The sequence below is a fragment of the Saccostrea cucullata genome, unplaced genomic scaffold, assembly GCF_032062105.1.
Source record: "Saccostrea cucullata isolate Sc308-1 unplaced genomic scaffold, CSIRO_AGI_Scuc_v1 ctg12594, whole genome shotgun sequence".
Lineage (NCBI taxonomy): Eukaryota > Metazoa > Mollusca > Bivalvia > Ostreida > Ostreidae > Saccostrea > Saccostrea cuccullata.
In genome coordinates, this window is record NW_026921588.1 from 83 (window position 1) to 18866 (window position 18784).

The 18784-nt window shown below is 34.5% G+C and overlaps 1 long non-coding RNA gene and 1 pseudogene across 1 annotated transcript; both read right to left on the reverse strand.

The window, feature by feature from the left end:
* Positions 1-905: 905 nt before the first annotated feature.
* On the reverse strand, positions 906-18630 carry LOC134260395 (solute carrier family 2, facilitated glucose transporter member 10-like; annotated as a pseudogene).
* LOC134260394 (uncharacterized) lies at positions 11180-16927 on the reverse strand. Its single transcript, XR_009990538.1, has 3 exons — positions 16524-16927; positions 13219-13325; positions 11180-13019 (listed from the first exon to the last, which is right to left on the reverse strand). It is a non-coding gene; the product is annotated as an uncharacterized LOC134260394 (long non-coding RNA).
* Positions 18631-18784: the final 154 nt, after the last annotated feature.

The following is an 18784-nucleotide window of genomic DNA, read 5'->3' on the forward strand; positions in this document are numbered from 1 at the left end:
AATCTTTTTAAATGAAAACCCTGGTATTTGAAAATTATTAACCAAATGAATTTTTTCACTGAACAGCAAGACACTGGTGCAGCCAGCGAGTGCTTCCAAACGAGTGGAACTCCCAGGTCTGAAAGAAAGAACCTCCCAGGAATCTAACAAAGACAAGGAGGTGGACTTGACCAGTGATCTCAAAGACAAACCGCTGAGCCAGGAATCAAGGCAAGAAGAACCTGTCTCCAACAGTGATGATGTAGAAAATCATAAAGAGGTTGGGGGTAAAGCCAAGAAAAGACCAGGACCAGAACCTTGTGAAAAAGAACCCAAGAAAAAGAAAACTCAAACTCAGGGGAAAAATTGTCGTAGGAAACTGTTACCTCAGATCAAAGGACAACAGCAAATCAACAGGTTCTTTAGGATGTAGATACAGAGTAGACTGGGTTGTGGGGGATATTTTATTGTCTCTATTTATTACTTTTTTTTAACTATTTATTTTATACAATATTGATATTACCGATACAATTGCTAGATATTGATGGGAGTGAATTTGTAACTATTGCTTAATGGACTTGTGCAATAAATAAAATTAGGAACTTTGATTTTAGCACTTCATTTTCTTAATAAGATACCCATACCTGCCAAGTGACCCGCATTTGGTGGGTCACACCCGCAAAACTGACCTCTAACTAATGACCCGCAGCGTGTCATTGTTTTCACCCGCAAAATCAACCTTCCCCATTTTTTGACCCAAAAAGCAAAATTATACCTGCATGTCTACAGCAGACCTTGACTTTTCCAAGACTCTGATTTCAGAAATAATCCTATCACGTACATGTTGGGTGTATCAGAAAAAAGGTCTCTGTATGTAACAAATAAATACAAAAAACAAACAAAATACATATAAAACATACCAGTAATTGAGCTTCAGAAAGCAATTTTATTTTGAGTCAATGCTACTGAATGTAATACTTATAGATTTCTACATTCAGAGTGAAGAAAACAAAGATACATCACAAATCATTCAAATATTATAGTACAAGTAAATGTTCTTTATAGAGCCTTTATCTCTAGCTATAAAATGAAAACTACACATCCTTGATGTTTTACACGTCTTAAAAAGATATACACATTTATATACAAGGTTAACAAGCACATGTAAATTTGATCATTTGTAAAGAATACATTTTCAAAGTCAATGTAAACATAGATAAACTACTGGCTTTGTTCAGAAACAAAAACAAATCCCATTTCTGATAAAACAATAAACAAAAATTCTGGGAATTTATAGACAGCCATTGTATTTCATGCATAATTTAAGACAATCGATCAAATAATTCAATAATAAGACAAATAATTTTAAAGTTAATTCATAGAATTAATACACTGTAATCATAAAGCAAAACTCTAATCATTACCTCCTTGAATTCCTCAATAAATGATCAATACTTTTTGGACAATATTCAATATATGTATAATCTACAATATTACCTTCAATATAATCTACAATATTCAATATAATCTACAGGTTAGCACTTTATAAATATTACATTAATCTATCACAACTCTTAATATCTGATATGAAAAATCATAAATTAGTACTCTCATGTCAAATGAATTGTATATTATGCAAATTATCAAATTATGAAAAACATAAATCTCTGATGAGACTATAGCTCTACTGGTTTGCACCATCACAGAGGAAGAAAAAAGTAACACTTGGATTTGCACTCAACAATGGGAACCAAAGTACACTTTCTATTGCAATAAGTAACCATTGTGAGGCAATCAGATTTTAAAAAGAAAATCTACACTGTTATTTATATTTGTTTAGTCTGCATAAGTACTTATTTCAATAGTCTACAGCCCTAATAATCCTGTCAGAGTAGTAGTGTTTTGATATAATTTCACTAAAATTTCCAGAAGGCAACCCTGTTTATTAAAATGAGAAAAGATATACAGAATTATTATCTTGATGAAATTCAAGTTTTATTGAAATCTGTTAAATAACTGGAAAGAATATTGTCTTAAAGAATTTTTTATGGCAACACTTCTAAGAAATAAACAGAATTATATACAAGTGTAATCCAGTGTACCAAGTTTTCTTGAAATCGGATCAAAACTGTAGGAGGAGTAGCGTTATGAAAAATTGTTTACCCAAGTAGACAGACAATGGACACTTTACCATTGCAAAAGCTGGTTTCTGACCACCAAAAACTGAAACATATTATACCATATAAAGTTATAAACAAAAGCATGAACTCATGCTTTAGAGTATTTACTCCAAATAAAAATCAGGATAGAGTCTAGTGCAAAAGAAAATTCTAATCAAGCTGAGCTGCAATAATCATAAAGCAAATAAAAATTTTACCCTGCAGTAACACTACTTTATTAAGTGTGCTTATTAATTTGGGGTGTTCTTAAACACTCTTGAGTGTTTTTGTCATGTACAAGCCATTTATTTTTGAAAGTTTCAGTCACATAATCAGGAGATTTCATTGAAGGAATCGGTATTTAGTACCCTGTGGTAGTAAGGTGGCTTCACAGGAGAGTTGTATAATGGCTGACAACAGTGAAGTCTCTTACAGTAGGCTCGGATTCCTGACTTTAGAGATCTGTAAAAAACACAAAATACAAGTTATCCCCCTTGTACTAGGCGGTCAAAAACAATATAGAGGTCTTCATGCAAGGAACAATCTTATATTTATCAAAACTATAAATAAAATGGGTAGCATATCTAAAAGATATTCCAATATATGTGTTTTTCTACTAAAGTAACCTGTAAATTTGATATGAATGCCATTTTCATGCATACTCACATGCAGAAATATATGGCGAAACTGGCACTAAAGTGACGCCACAATGAGGCTACAGAGACGTAAATGAAAATATAACAATATAGAGCAGGGAGAAATTTAAACACTGAGTATATTTTTGGTCATTTTGAACAGCTGACCAACAGTTTAAATTTAACTCATATATGAGAGTCATCCCTCAAAAGGACAAACATTTTTTTAAAAATCTCGACTTTGATACAAGACCAATCCAGCTTGTGCATGTAAGCGAGTTGTTTATAACCAAGTTTTTCTGTATTTATAATTTATAGCTTTCATGCCATATTGATTACCACATACCGGTTATTGAGTTCTTTAGAAATTTGTTCCAGGGACTTCCCTCTGGTTTCTGGTACAGCAAAGAAGATAAAGATCACAGACAGAGCACAGACAGCACTAAACATCACAAACGTCCAGGATACACCAATGTTTTCTACAAATACAAAAATATATACAGTAAATCTCGGTTAGTACGAACACGGATATTGCATATTCACGGATATAGCGAAGTTATCTTAGATCCCCAGTTATATAAATTTAATGAATTTGTTATACGGATATAACTAATTACGGATATAGCAAAGTAATTTCTCAGGTCCCAGTGACTTCGTTATAACCGAGTTTTACTGTACAGAGTACCTCTCAGAATAAAAAACCCTATTTCAACAGTTTAAGATTTTTTCAAATAAAAAAAGAGCATTTTTTAACAAAAACTTTGGCCTGTCAAAAATCAAATATGTTGTAAAGAAAACTGTGGCCTTTAAAATCTTACATTAATCTACCAAGGATATTCAGAAAAGTGAGTGAGACAATAAGGTTGGTTCCCCAGTTGAGCACGGTGGCAAGAGAAATGGCCCTCCCTCTCACTGAAGCTGGGAAGATTTCACTCAGGATTAACCAGGACACTACAAATTAAACAGCTAATTAGCACTAAAGGAAATACAACTGTATACATAAAACTTTCAAGCTTAAACCTAGACAGACAAAATATACAAAAAGGTATTTCTTTTTGAGCATCTCATGCAAATACATACTACTTATGTTGTGTTTAAATAAAGGTTCCTACATGTACACAATCAGAACAACTCTGATTGCCGAAGCACAAAATGCAAACTCATAAAATATTTTGTTCAATTTCATATATCATACCGACACTAATTACCTGGACCAAAACTGAATCCAAATGCAGCCACATATAGCATGAGAGCCGTGAAGGCTGCAATTTAGCCTACTGTGGATCCATGGATGTGTACATGAGGTTCCTCTGTTGTTGTAGCAGTATAGTTATCCATAATGTAAGACAGCCAGTCCGCCTCGGATAATGTGTAAGAATCGTTTATAGAGAACATTTGGGGGGTTGTAGTGTAAAATACCGAGATGTTCCGATTGGCTTCAGTTAATGCTTCTAAACACTGAACACTTTCCTGGCAAGGATTAGTTCCATAAATGTGGTCATTTAGATGAGAGATGATCCCCAGGAGGAGGAGGGACACACCCATTAATGTGGCGCCCGCCAAAAGGAATCGGCGACGGCCCCACTTGTCAACACAACACAATGTTATCACAGTCATCATCACCTAGAACAGAATTATCACTAAATTAATAACACCTCAAAGCATTGTTTTTGATAAAATATAATACATTAAAATTATCTTTCCTTTTCACCTACATTTATTTAAATTTATATGTCTAATGTATAGTAATGAATGAAAACTGACCACAAATTGATATTTCTTCATGAAAATTAGTTATGTAAGACCATTGAATCAGAAGTGGTACTTCTGGCCTTCCATACTCACCTTGACACAGCCAAGTCCTACAGTGGCTAATGTGGCTGCTGAGTCTGACTCAAATCCTATTCCTTCAAATATGGTAGGGGCATAGTATAAAACATTGGGCTGCCCTGTACACTGAGAATTACTTTAGAGATAGAATGAAGTAAAAGCTCTAATGCTAGTAGTTTTCTTTATATTGTCTGTAACATTGATATGGAGATACAATTGTATAATGACTTGGACCCATAAATGAATAGCTTGTTCCTGTGGTCACCTAATGCCTTTGTAACAAAGTTTGTCTAAATGGTTAGAAACAACACATTGGGGGATGCACAAAAATCCCCTGGTAAGCATTTTACAGAGTGAAGATAAAATGCTTAAATCATATTGATATAATCTTATCCACAAGATTTCTGCTTCAGTACCTGCTGAAAGAAAACAAGCCCTGCTCCAATGAACATCCTGCCTCTCATGTTGTCACTAGAGCTGAAGACATCCATACAGGTATGTTCCTGTCAGGAAAAAATATATTTATAAAAAATCTTAAAACTGCTTTAAAAAAAATTAAAGTTAACATTACATCACGAAACTCTTCAAAAATAAATATGCAATTTATAAAGACAAACAAAAAAAAATTCAATAAAATGTTTAAATCAATAATTTTTATATACATTGAGTAACAAGAGGCCCATGGGCCACATCGCTCACCTGAGAAGCTTTGACCATTCTGTTCTTTACCAGATTTCACCCTTTACCAGATACATAATGCATCCCCACCCTACCCCACTGACCATAATTTAGACATTTTGAAATCTACACTACCCCATGATCCTTCCATGGGCACATATGTTTCAGCTTTTTTGGCCCAGTGGTTCCTGAGAAGAAGATTTTCAAAGATTTTTCCTATATATTTCTATGTAAAACTTTGATTCCCTATAATGGCCCCGCCCTTCCCCCACGGGTCATGATTCCTACAATTTAGAATTTACACTACCCCAGAATGCTTCCACATAAGCTTCACTTTTTCTGGCCCAGTGGTTCTTGAGAAGAAAATTTTCAAAGAATTTTCCTATATATTTCTATATAAAAATTTGATTCCCCACTGTGGCCCCGCCCTTCCCCCGGGTGTCATTATTTGAACAATTTAGAATTTACATTATACCAGGATGCTTCCACATAAGTTTCAGCTTTTCTGGCCCAGTGGTTCTTGAGAAGAAGATTTTCAAAGATTTTTCCTATATATTTCTATGTAAAACTTTGATACCCCATTGTGGCCCCGCCCTTCCCCCGGGGGTCATGCTTTGAACAATTTAGAATCTACACTATACCAGGATGCTTCCACATAAGTTTCAGCTTTTCTGGCCCAGTGGTTCTTGAGAAGAAGATTTTTCCTATATATTTCTATGTAAAACTTTGATTCCCCATTGTGGCCCCGCCCTTCCCCCGGGGGTCATGATTTGAACAATTTAGAATCTACATTATATCAGGATGCTTATATATAAGTTTCAGCTTTTCTGGCCCAGTGGTTCTTGAGAAGAAGATTTTCAAAGATTTTTCCTATATATTTCTATATAAAACTTTGATTCCCCATTGTGGCCCCGCCCTTCCCCCGGGGGTCTTTATTTGAACAATTTAAAATCTACATTATATCAGGATGCTTCCACATATTAAGTTTCAGCTTTTCTGGCCCAGTGGTTCTTGAGAAGAAGATTTTCAAAGTTTTTTCCTATATATTTCTATATAAAACTTTGATTCCCCATTGTGGCCCCGCCCTTCCCCCGGGGGTCATTATTTGAACAATTTAGAATCTACACTATACCAGGATGCTTCCATATAAGTTTCAGCTTTTCTGGCCCAGTGGTTCTTGAGAAGAAGATTTTCAAAGATTTTTCCTATATATTTCTATATAAAACTTTGATTCCCCATTGTGGCCCCGCCCTTCCCCCGGGGGTCATGATTTGAACAATTTAGAATCTACACTACCCCAGGATGCTTCCACATAAGTTTCAGCTTTACTGGCCCAGTGGTTCTTGAGAAGAAGATTTTTTAATGACCCCACCCTATTTTTGTCTTTTCTTGATTATCTCCCCTTGCGAGGGGATATGTCCCTTCATTTTAACAATTTAAATTTCCCTTTACCCAAGGATGCTTTGTACCAAGTTTGGTCAAAATTGGCCCAGTGGTTCTTGAGAAGAAGTCGAAAATGTGAAAAGTTTACAGACGGACAGACAGACGGACAGACGGACGGACGGACGGACAGACAGACGGACGGACGACGGACAAAATGTGATCAGAAAAGCTCACTTGAGCCTTCGGCTCAGGTGAGCTAAAAACTAATGTTCCCTACCTTTTCATTGCTAATGGATGATTTTATCTTTTCTAATTCACGATGTACTTGTATTTTCTTCCCATCCCTCAGTTTTAATAACACGTCCTCCGCCTGTCAAACACAACAAACTGTTTACCATTGTGACCAAATGATCACAAGATAGCAGTAATTGGGGAAAAAAAATTTGATTATAAAAGTACATGTAGCTTAAAAATCCAATTCAATGACACTAACTGTCCTCTCTTTTTCTGAAAACGAGAAGAATTTCTTATAACAAGAACATGTGCTATGCATTCAAAGAATACATATTTTAAGATACTACCAATTTATCATCACCTGAGGTCATAAAACTTGATTGAATAAAAGTACAGTGATCACAGAGCATATATAAAATGCTTCTGACTTACAGGGGGTGCTATTTCTGAGATGTAGATGCATTCTCCTGTGGCTGATAGAGAAACAGCAAATCCTAATAGAAGACAACCGACGATCTGTTAAATACCATCACAGATAGAAAAGTTAATATCACACAGGAAGTATCCATTACAGCACAACAAAGACAATGCAATGTGCAAGAGGAAGGTTCAATACTGAAGAATATTGTAAATGCAGAAGGGAAAACATGAAAGCATCAAGGAATTATGTTTTGGGAGGATTATGATTGAGTTTAATTGATATTCAATCCATCCGAGTGAAGAACTTCAAAAAGCCTTTATAGGGAGGGGTATTTTGGTAAGAACTTTGTACCTTCAACAGAGAGGAACGTCTGGAAGAAACTATCAATGCAATAGGAAGTGATTATGAAAATCAGTAGTATAACAGGAATCATAAATCCTACTTACCAGTGAAGGATAATTTGGTGAAAATCCTAAAACAAGGGCTCCAACCAAAAACACTATTGTATTTACAATACCGTATAATCCATATTAACCGCCCTGGGCGCTAAGAAAATTGCAAAAAGGGGGCGGTTATTTTGGAATTCTCTTTTTAATATTTAATGTCATATTTTAACTTCTCAAAATCTTTCAAAAAAAAAAAAATAATAATAGCAACCACTAAAATGATGTCTAACTTTACTTAAAGTGAAGATAATTCACCCAAATTATGCTAAATTATTCATTTTCCATTGAGAAATTGGATAATACACAAGTTTCTTTTTCACTTTCTTCCAATTTTTTATACGATTCTAGCTGATTTTAATCACTGTACAGGGGGCCCATATTTCCTGACAATTGAAAAAACCTAAGGGGGCACTTATAGGGGCAGGGGCGGTTAATAGGGATTATACGGTAATGGTCAGTCGTCTGCCAAATTTGTCAATTAAAACACCTGAAACAAAATAAATTAGAATGCTTCAACAAACCTATATGTTGGTAGTGATCAAATTGTTATCATGCATGCAGTACTTAAGAAATGCATTCCTGAAATAATCTTTTCTTACTTTCATGCATAATATAAACATGTGCAATTAATCTTCCTAAATTATAAAACAAGATTACACATCAAGACAATTCAAACTTTTGCTTGAAACATGTATCTCAAATCTTACCTCTGATAAGTGATCCTGCAATAGCTCCCGTTAAGATCTATTCTTTAATCTTACCTCCAATAAGTCCCATTAGCTCCCATCAACTTTGCACTGATGATGTTCCTCACCTCCAATAAGCCATTAAAATGGCTCTGACGACCTTACCTCCAATAAGTGATCCCACAACAGCTCTCATTAACATGCCACTGATGATCTTACCTCCAGTAAGTGATCCCGCGACAGCTCCCATTAACATGGCACTGACGACCTTACCTCCAATAAGTGATCCCACGACAGCTCCCATTAACATGGCACTAATGATGTTTTCTCACCTCCAATAAGTGATCCCGCGACAGCTCCCATTAATATGGCACTGATGACCTTACCTCCTATAAGTGATCCCACGACAGCTCCCATTAACATGGCGCTAATGATGTTTCCTTACCTCCTATAAGTGATCCAGTGACAGCTCCCATTAACATGGCACTGATGATCTGTTTTTACCTCCAATAAGTGATCCTGCTATAGCTCCCATTAAAATGGCACTGACAACCTTACCTCCAAAAAAGCAATCTAATGACAGCTTCAATTAACACTGCACTGATGATGTACCTCACCTCCAATAAGTGATCCTGAGATAGCTCCCATTAAAATGGCACTGATGATCTATTTTTACCTCGAATAAGTGATCCTGCTATAGCTCCCATTAACATGGCACTGATGACCTTACCTCCAATAAGTGATCCCGTGACAGCTCCAATTAACATTGCACTGATAATGTTCCTTACCTCCAAAGTGATCTGTGGTAGCTCCCATTAACATGGGACTGACTACGTTACCTCCAATAAGTGATCCTGTGACTGCTCCCATTAACATGGCACTGACGATCTATTCTTACCTCCAATAAGTGATCCCGGGACAGCTCCCATTAACATGGCACTGATGACCTTACCTCCAATAAGTGATCCCGCAACAGCTCCCATTGAAATGGCGCTGATGACTACTGTAAACGTATTACATTTGGCTGTGTATTCTTTTTAGCGGCTTTGGCGGAACGCAGCAACCGCTAAATCAAGTACAACGCTAAATGTCTTGCACATATACACATAAATAACAATTTGAAGAAATCCGCTAAATCAAATCTACGCTAACTTATTAAAAAGTCAATTTCCGCCAAATATCGTACACGCTAAATATAATACATTTACAGTATCTCCTGGAAGGAGCAGGACAGACAGAAGTCATCCCTTAGCTGTAACACTGCTCCAGAGATTATTCCTGTCACAGAAAAAGAAAAGCTGTTGAACATCAAGGCAGGGTACAGCGAGTACATTGTGAGAAGACCACATGAGAGAAATGATACAAAAGAGGAGGATAAATATCCCAGTACTGTATCAATAGATGGAATGGACATGTGTGGCACAAAGAATGGGTGGACTTTTTTTCATCGTCTGAATACATAGTCAGCACATGTTTGTCGGCTGTTGTTAAGAAAACTGTAGTTGTATATTGAACAAAATAACGTTATATTAAAAGGAGAAGAGCAGACAAACGTGTGCTCACACTTAATTTAACAAAAAACATGTTCGAAAAAAACTTCTAGCTTCCTTTGCTATGTCTTCGATTGACCTGTTTAATATTACATTTCATCACGTGATGTCCACCTGCGAGTGTACTCGTGAAAACAGTTACATTGTATTCTTCAACCTGACCTCGATCTAAATTATGTCTTTGAGCGTGTTTTGTTGCCATTTTCAGAATTTGGCAAAATAAATATTGTTTTAATTTTGCGTGTCATCACATTTTTAAAATAATGACATCGCTGTAATATGCTTAACACGTATTCGAATTTATGGAGAGAGAGAGGGATAGAGAGAGAGATGTCAAAAATGACGCCGATCCATAGCCCCGCCTCCGATAAATATTGATTGTCTGACATAAAAAACAGTCCGGGTACATGTCAGGTACATGTCGAATTCCGGAAGACGATACTCATGTATCGTTGCTTCAATTTTGATACATGACAACATGCATTGTTTTTGTACAAATGTTCCACCTAATTTAACCAAGTATATGTAGCTCTTCCCATTGCTCGTAATATATTTTGGATTCACTTCATATACAGCTTGGTACAGGAGTCGCAAAAAGATCCAAAATAGGGCGTTAAGTCCATCCATTCTTTATGATTATGCCTTAATTTTGAATATGCCAATATAAGTACACATACGGTATACTAATCAGCATAAACTGTAAAAAACGTATTTCTCTTTTTTTTTCAGCAATTCAAGCCTCCTTTGATTCTTAAATATCTTGATTTGTCACTACAAGACTACTTATGTCATATCCAAATAACACTCCTCCCAAAGAGGCCATGATTGAGGCAAAGACCACATAGATGGAGCCACAGGTCGACTTGGATGGTATCCCATCATCCTCTACTGGGGCTGTCTGTAGGTGACACTCCTGTAATTCTATTTTAGTGGACTTCACAGCACTGTGGTCATCTGAGTCAGAATTGTCTGCAGCCGATACTTTGCTGAGAAGAACCTCTGAAAAAAAAAAATTGTTTAAGCTAACAATAGGAAGTGATCTGTTTCACATACTCTAACCAATCCATCCAAATTACCCCTACCCAATCATTTTTTGAGTAATTTGATTTTTCAATTTCTTTTTACTTTTCATGGAAATAAGCATTGTTTCATTTTTAAGATATATAAGTACGGCTCCGTGTAAAAATCATGCAGAGGGTGATTCATGGGGGGTTTCAGAATTTCTTCAAACTTTGCATGTTGGTAGAGTATGCTAAGATACTCCAAAAAAAATTATATATTTTTCTTAATTCTGCCATTGGTATCCATGGCAACCGATAAACTGTTTTGGGCAAAAAATGGCTGAAATTTCCTCTAAAAGCAGGCAAAAATACCAATAATGAAGATTAAATGAAAAGAAAACTAAACAATAAAACAAATTTATGTTTATTTCTTATCAATATACAGCATAAGTAGTTACTATCCATATCTAGTCAAAATATTTTTATGACCAGTAATGTGTTCTAATTTTAAGCTAAAAAGGGGAGATAATCCATATTGGCAAAAAATGTAAAATATCCATTTTTTAGGATTTTTGTCTATCAAAAATTTCTAAAAACCCCACAGCCAAACTAAAAAGCCATGCTAGTTTCATAGAGACTATAGTCTAAAGTCAATAAAATTATTAAAACATTTTTGTGCAGATGATTATTAATTTCCCAAAACAACTGATGAATTTTGTACAAAAATGGTAATTTCTCTTTTTTTGTCACAGTCCAATATATGCCATATATGTTTGCATGTAAAAAATAAATAGCATTTCAAAACCATTTTTTTATATTCCCATTTTCAAATACAATTAAATTGTTTACTTTTTATAATTAATCCAAATATTACCACGTCCAGGAATAGTTTTTAATTTTAAGCTGAAAAGGGGAGATAATCCATGTCGAGAAAAACTGAAATTTTCAATTTTAAAAGGATTTACAGCTTAATTCAGCTATATGATAAAAAATTTAAAGAAAAAATACACTACAGCCAAAAAGAAAGGCAGTGTTTATTTCCTAGACACCATACCTTATGGAAAATAAAATATTAAAAACATTTTTGTGCAATTGATTATTAATTTCCAAAAGCCATTGAAGAGTTTTATACAAAAAATGGGAAATTCACTTTTTCATCACGGTCAAATAAATGTCAAGTATATATTTAATATGCATGTTAAATTATAAATAGCATTTCAAAACAATTTCTTTATAGTTCCAAATCCAAATACAACACAATTATTTATTTTCAATAATCAAATTATATCTATATCTACAGTATTATTTCTAATTTCAAGCTGAAAGGGGGAGATAATTCATGTTGACAAAAAACAACAAAATATCATTTTTTGAGGATTTCGGTTATCAAGAAAATAAAATATATCTATGATTTAAAAAATAGCCAAACAAAAAGGCTGAGTAGTTTTCATAGATACCATACCCTATAGAAAATTAAAAAAAATCATGTGCACAAAAATCATTGTGATTAATAATTTCTCCAAAAAAGAAGTAGCATCATCTTTTGTCAGAGTCCAATAAATACACCATGTACATATGCCAGTACATGTTTACATGTAAGAATATCAGTTTACATTTTAAAATAAATTCCTTTACATTTCCAAATTCAAATACAACACAAATTATTTTTTTCATTAATGAACAGTAAAATGTAAAAAACATTTGAAAATATTAATCATATTAATATTGATTACTAGATACATTAATCATATAATCATTGTATATGTAAACACAATTTTTAAAGTTTTACATATTCTTTGTAAGGTGCAGTCATGCCACTCAGAATATCATTAATCTCCCCTGCTTCTCTGCTGTAGTAAGTGACTGTCCTTTGTTTATTAGCCTCTTCTAAAAGCACTTAAGATCCTTTGGAAAAGAATTGCTGCCTGATTAACATTATCCAAAGTACCATCATGGAATCCACTGAACTCTAAACTCTGCTTTTTGACAGCTTTAAATATCTTATTTTCCATTATTCCTAAAATAATAATTACAATATACATCTACATGAACTTATCATTCATCAATTTAGAATTCTTTAGTTTATGCTACATTATTATTAAGGTACTAAATGGTTGTTTTGATTTTATAAATTACTTTACATGGAATATCAAGTTTATATGATGCAGTAATTTCATTAAAAATCTAAAATAGTTGCATGACAGATATTCTCCCACCTTTGGAGTCTTATTAGTTGTTGGTGTTCAATGATGTTTTCTTGCTGTCTGTAATAATTAATGTAACCTTTTCCTTCAAAACCATGATGCAGCCCATCGCATACATTCTGTGAAAATAAAATGGAGTTTAATTCATCTAAAAAACAATAATACTAATTTATGAAATACAGTAAAACAAAGTTATAACAAAGTCACCGGGACCTATGAAATTACTTTGCTATATCAATTACTCGTTATATCCATATAAGGAATTTTTTAATTTTATATAGCTGGGGATCTAAAATAACTTCGCTATATCCATGAATTTGCTATATCTGTGTTCGTAGTAAACGAGTTTTGCTGTATGTGAAATATCTTTTCTACTAGTGTATTTTTCATCATTTGCAATATGTCTCCAGTTTTAACTTTAGTACAATTTATTGAATTTAAACAAAATCTACACTACTTGAGGCTTCTTAGAATGACTTCCATATCAGTACAATATTAATCATGGCTTTGCTGTTCTAGGGAAGATTCTCCCCTATATATTGCAATGTGAAACTTTGATCCCCATTGTGGCCCCATCCTACCCAAAGGGGGTTTAATTTTACACTACATCACCAGAGAATGCTTCCATATCATCATCTTCATGTTCTTGAGAAGATTTTAAAAGATTGTTACTTAAACCATTACAAGTTTTGTATCTATTTTTCAAGATCCATGTGCGCCTTGGTTTTGGATCCCAATGAGAAAAGCCCTTTATTTTTCATTCAAAAGTCATGACCAAGGTCAAGTTTTTGAAATGTTTTTCATTTTCAGTCGGGTGTCAAATCTGTAATCTGTTACAAATCTGTTTGCCTGTGACAAAATTTGTGCATCTCAGGCGGTTGAGCAAGTTATTTCAAACACTGCCTTAAACATACCATCATACTTATTCATGCCTCATCGCACATAGGGGAGTGCACAGTAACTTAAACAGGTCTAGTCTGTCTCTCTGTCTGTCTGTCTCTCTCTCTGTTTGTCTGTTTGTCCTTTACTTTAACCTTGCCCATAACTTTTGATTTAGTGGAGCTATGACTTTCATATTTCACATGTGTATTCCTTGTGACAAGACCTTTCTTTGGGTACCACCAAATTTGACCTTTTGACCTTGACCTTGGAGTTTGACCCACTTTTACATGAAAATTTTAAACTTTTACTTTGGCCATATCTTTTGAACAGTAGATACCAAGACATTTATACTTCACATATGTAATCTTTGTTGAAAGTCCTTTCATTGGATACCAACAATTGACCCTTTGACCTTGACCTTGGAGATTTCTGTACCTATGAAAAAACGTTAACCTTATCTATAACTTTTGAACAATAAGTACTAGGGCTTTCATACTTCACATATATAATTCTGATAAAAAGACCTTTCATTAGATACCAAGAACCTTGACCCTTTTGACCTTGACCTTGGAGTTTGACCTACTTTAAAAATACAACATTGACAATAATTTTTGAAGGGTTAGGACTAGGGCATTCATACTTCACAAATTTAATTCTTGTGACAAGACCTTTCATTTGATATCAAGAACCTTGACCTTGGTGTTTGACCTACTTTTTACAAACTTTAACCTTGACAGTTGGGGCTAGAGCTTTCATATTTCACATATGTAATCCTTGTGACAATACCTTTCATTGGATATCAAGAATCTTGACCCTTTGTCCTTGACCTTAGAGTTTGACCTACTTTTTACAAACTTTAACCTTGGCCATAACTTTTGAACGGTAAGGGCCAGTGCTTTCATACTTCCCATACGTAATCTTTGAAACAAGGCCTTTCTTTAGAACACAACAACCTTGACCCTTTGAACTTGACCCGGATTTTGTCCTATCTTATAAAATATTAACCTTGGTCATAATCTTGTGTTTACATATCGTATTTCGTGTGAAAAGGCCTTACTTTGGTACCAACATATTTGATCTGCATTTGAGAAAGCTTAACCATCGCTATGTTGCCGTATGGGGGCATCAGTGTTTCACAAACACATCTTGTTTTAGACAGCAGCACAAGGTGCACAATTATCATTTAACCCTCAATCAAATATCAAAAGTAAGACATACAAACGTCACAAGGTTTGTACGGTACGTATTGGAAGCAACTACAGTGGTACCCTATTTATCCGGACGCTTTGGTTCCTAGTCAAATTTCCAGATATGTGAAGTGTCCGGATACCTGAATTACCAGTTAAATAAGACAAAATAATGTTAAAAATTTTCGTTCCGATGAAAAATCGTCCGAATACTGAAGCATTCGGATATATTGCATCCAGATATCTGAAGGTTCACTGTATTTATTATCTAAAACTACAATTTTAAATGTGAGCATCGAGCAGTGTCTTTGGAAACTAATCTTTCAATTTTGGCTGTATAAAGTAAAAAAGAAACTCTATTATTTTTGGTGATGAAGTAAATAAAGTTTTTAGTATGCAGTAAATCGACGAAAACCGTGTGTCGCTTCTGATTTGTATTAACAAATAGTAGACTGTCATGCTTGGGGACTCATTCAATTAATTGTAGAATGCTAGAGTAGAGACAAAAACATTGTGCTGAAAATTACCTTCCATTAACGGTAGTGTACCTGAGCTCTTAAGAAAATGGAAATTCGTCTTTTGCTTAATTAAAAGTATTCAACAGCTGCAATACTACAAGTATCTATGATTTTTCCTTTTTATTAAAGACTCATAATACATTGTCATATAGGACTTGTAAAATACTTTTGACTGCATATAAAAAGCTTTACCAAGCTATTTTAAATAGATTAATAGCGAGTGCAGCAAGGGTCGCAAAGCGATGCACGTAACTGCGAGCTCTGATGAAAATGCCTGGGCAAAGAGAAAATTCAGACTACTGCACATTCATTCCTAAGAATTTTTTACCGCAGTAATTTAGACCCACAATGCATCACTTCATACACAAACTCTAAAGCAACATTCTCACGAGAATAACAACAAAAGTTAAACGAATAATAAACTTGTCTTGATTTAATGATTTTATCTGTTTATTGCAGAAAGATATTCATAAACTGATTGAAATCAGCCTTGTTCAGGCTTCGGTTTGGTAAAGCAACATACAAACGACGTCATATGACGTCAGAATCTAATACGCACTGAATGACACGTGCGGATTTACATGTCCAATCTAAATGAAAATGGATAAGTATATGCGCTCGCCCTAACGGTCGCACCGTCAACATATTAAAGCTTCATAGCTATTTCAAGCTACAAAATTAATTATCTTAATCAAGAAATTGTTCTGCAGTGTTCTGGACCTGATCTTACCTGGTCAAATGTAAAATGTACATTATCTTCCCTCTCCAAGTCGAGTAAGCTGACAAAATCGGACTGCCACCCCTCTCTGAGAGTTTACTCTTGGACTCTGGTGGATTACCGTAGAATTTAAACTTCTGATATAGATCAGAACGGTGTCAGTAGGCGAGTACCATTTCGGGAGAACGTCAACCATGTCAACAAGGTCAATATACTAATCAACACGACACATGGCTATACTTGTGCCCGAAAACTATGCCTAATCTGTTCTTGTAGAATCCTTTCAACCAATTTATGTCACTTCACACATATTTTTGCAATAAACATCACAGGATGCATCAAAATAACTTTGCAGCGTACAGCTAACCATGGAGGCTGCCATTTATTTTTACTAGCGCCACCTATGTAAAATTGCAAAGGGAGATAACTCATTTGAAGAATGTTGACAAATTCTCGAATTTAAACACCTTGTATCTTTTCAATACTTCGTTTGCACAAAAATATTAAAGTAAATTTTTATTAAGCCTTCCATGTTCACTTGAATTATGTATTAAGTTTTTGTACTTCTTCTAGGGTTTTAAAGATATTCTTTTCTGAAATAGGCATTATTTGCACACTATCTATACAAAATTACACCTCAAGTACTTTATCCCTGGCTATATGAAAAAAGAAGAATTATAACAAAATCAACTGTTTATATTCAATTTAGACCCAAATGAATATATTAAACCCAATTTTATTGAATTTGAAGATGGTCGATGAATCACCTTTTCTGTACTGTCTGCATGATTTTTACACGGAGCCGTACATAATATCTAAAAAGAATCTTAGCCCAAAGTCTTACCCTAACCCTTCCACATTAAACCTAGCCCAAAATCTTCCCCTAACCCTTCCACATTCAACCTAGCCCAAAATCTTACCCTAAACCTTCCACATTAAACCTAGCCGAAAATCTTACCCTAACCCTTCCACATTAACCCCAGCCCAAAGTCTTACCCTAAACCTTCCACATTAACCGGGTAGCCCAGAGTCTTATCATTACTCTTCCACATTAACCCTAGCCCAAAATCTTACCCTAACCCTTCCTAATTAACCCCAGCCCAAAATCTTACCCTAAACCCTTCCACATTAACCCAAAACGGCCGCATTGATCAATTTTATTGACGTATTGAAAAGGGAAATAACTCAATTTTCTATTTTTCCAAGTTGAAAAAGAAAATCGAGTTATTTCCCTTTTCAGAAATGCTAAGATAGATGTTTTTATTAGAAAAACAATATATTTCTTCAAAATTTACAGTATTTATTGAATTACTATAAAATAAAAATTTGGAATAGCATTATTTAAAGTTGAATACATATTATAACTAATTTCAGAGAACAAAAATTAAGAATTAGTAGATATTATCATTTTATTGAACAAATTGCTTAAATAAGGTGTGAAACCTGTCAACCGGTAAAAAAAAAAAAAAAAAAAAAGCATGCCTGCCGCATTGAATTTTTATTTTTTTTTTGCCTGAGAAACTATTGATTAATTTCTTTTGGCCTAAATTGCTGAAACACAAAATGCAAACCAATAAAACAAAATGTTTCATATACTCATTACCTGGACCAAAACTGAATCCAAAAGCAGCTACATATAGCATGAGAGCAGTGAAGGCTGCTATTTTGCCAACAGTAGATCCATGGATGTGTACATGAGGTTCCTCTGTTGTTGTAGCAGTGTAGTTATCCATAATATAAGACAGCCAGTCCGCCTTGGATAATGTGTAAGAATCGTTTATAGAGAATATTTGGGGGGTTGTAGTGTAAAATACCGAGATGTTTCGATTGGCTTCAGTTAATGCTTCTAAACACTGAACACTTTCCTGGCAAGGATTAGATCCATATATGTGGTCATTTAAATGAGAAATGATCCCCAGGAGGAGGAGGGACACACCCATTAATGTGGCCCCCGCCAAGAGGAATTGGCGACGGCCCCACTTGTCAACACAACACAGCGTTATCACATTCATCAGCACCTAGAACAGGAAAAACACTTCACTAATAACATATCAAAGAATTGTTTTGATAAAATATGAAACATCTATCATTCAGTTAAAATTATCTTTCCTTTTCACCTACATGTATTTGAATTTATATTTCCAACATATAGTAATGAACGAAAACTGACCACAAATTGATTTTTCTTCATGAAAATTATATATGTGAGACCATAAAACTAGAAGTGATACTTCTGGCTTTCCATACTCTTTGAAAATGAAAATTGAGTTATT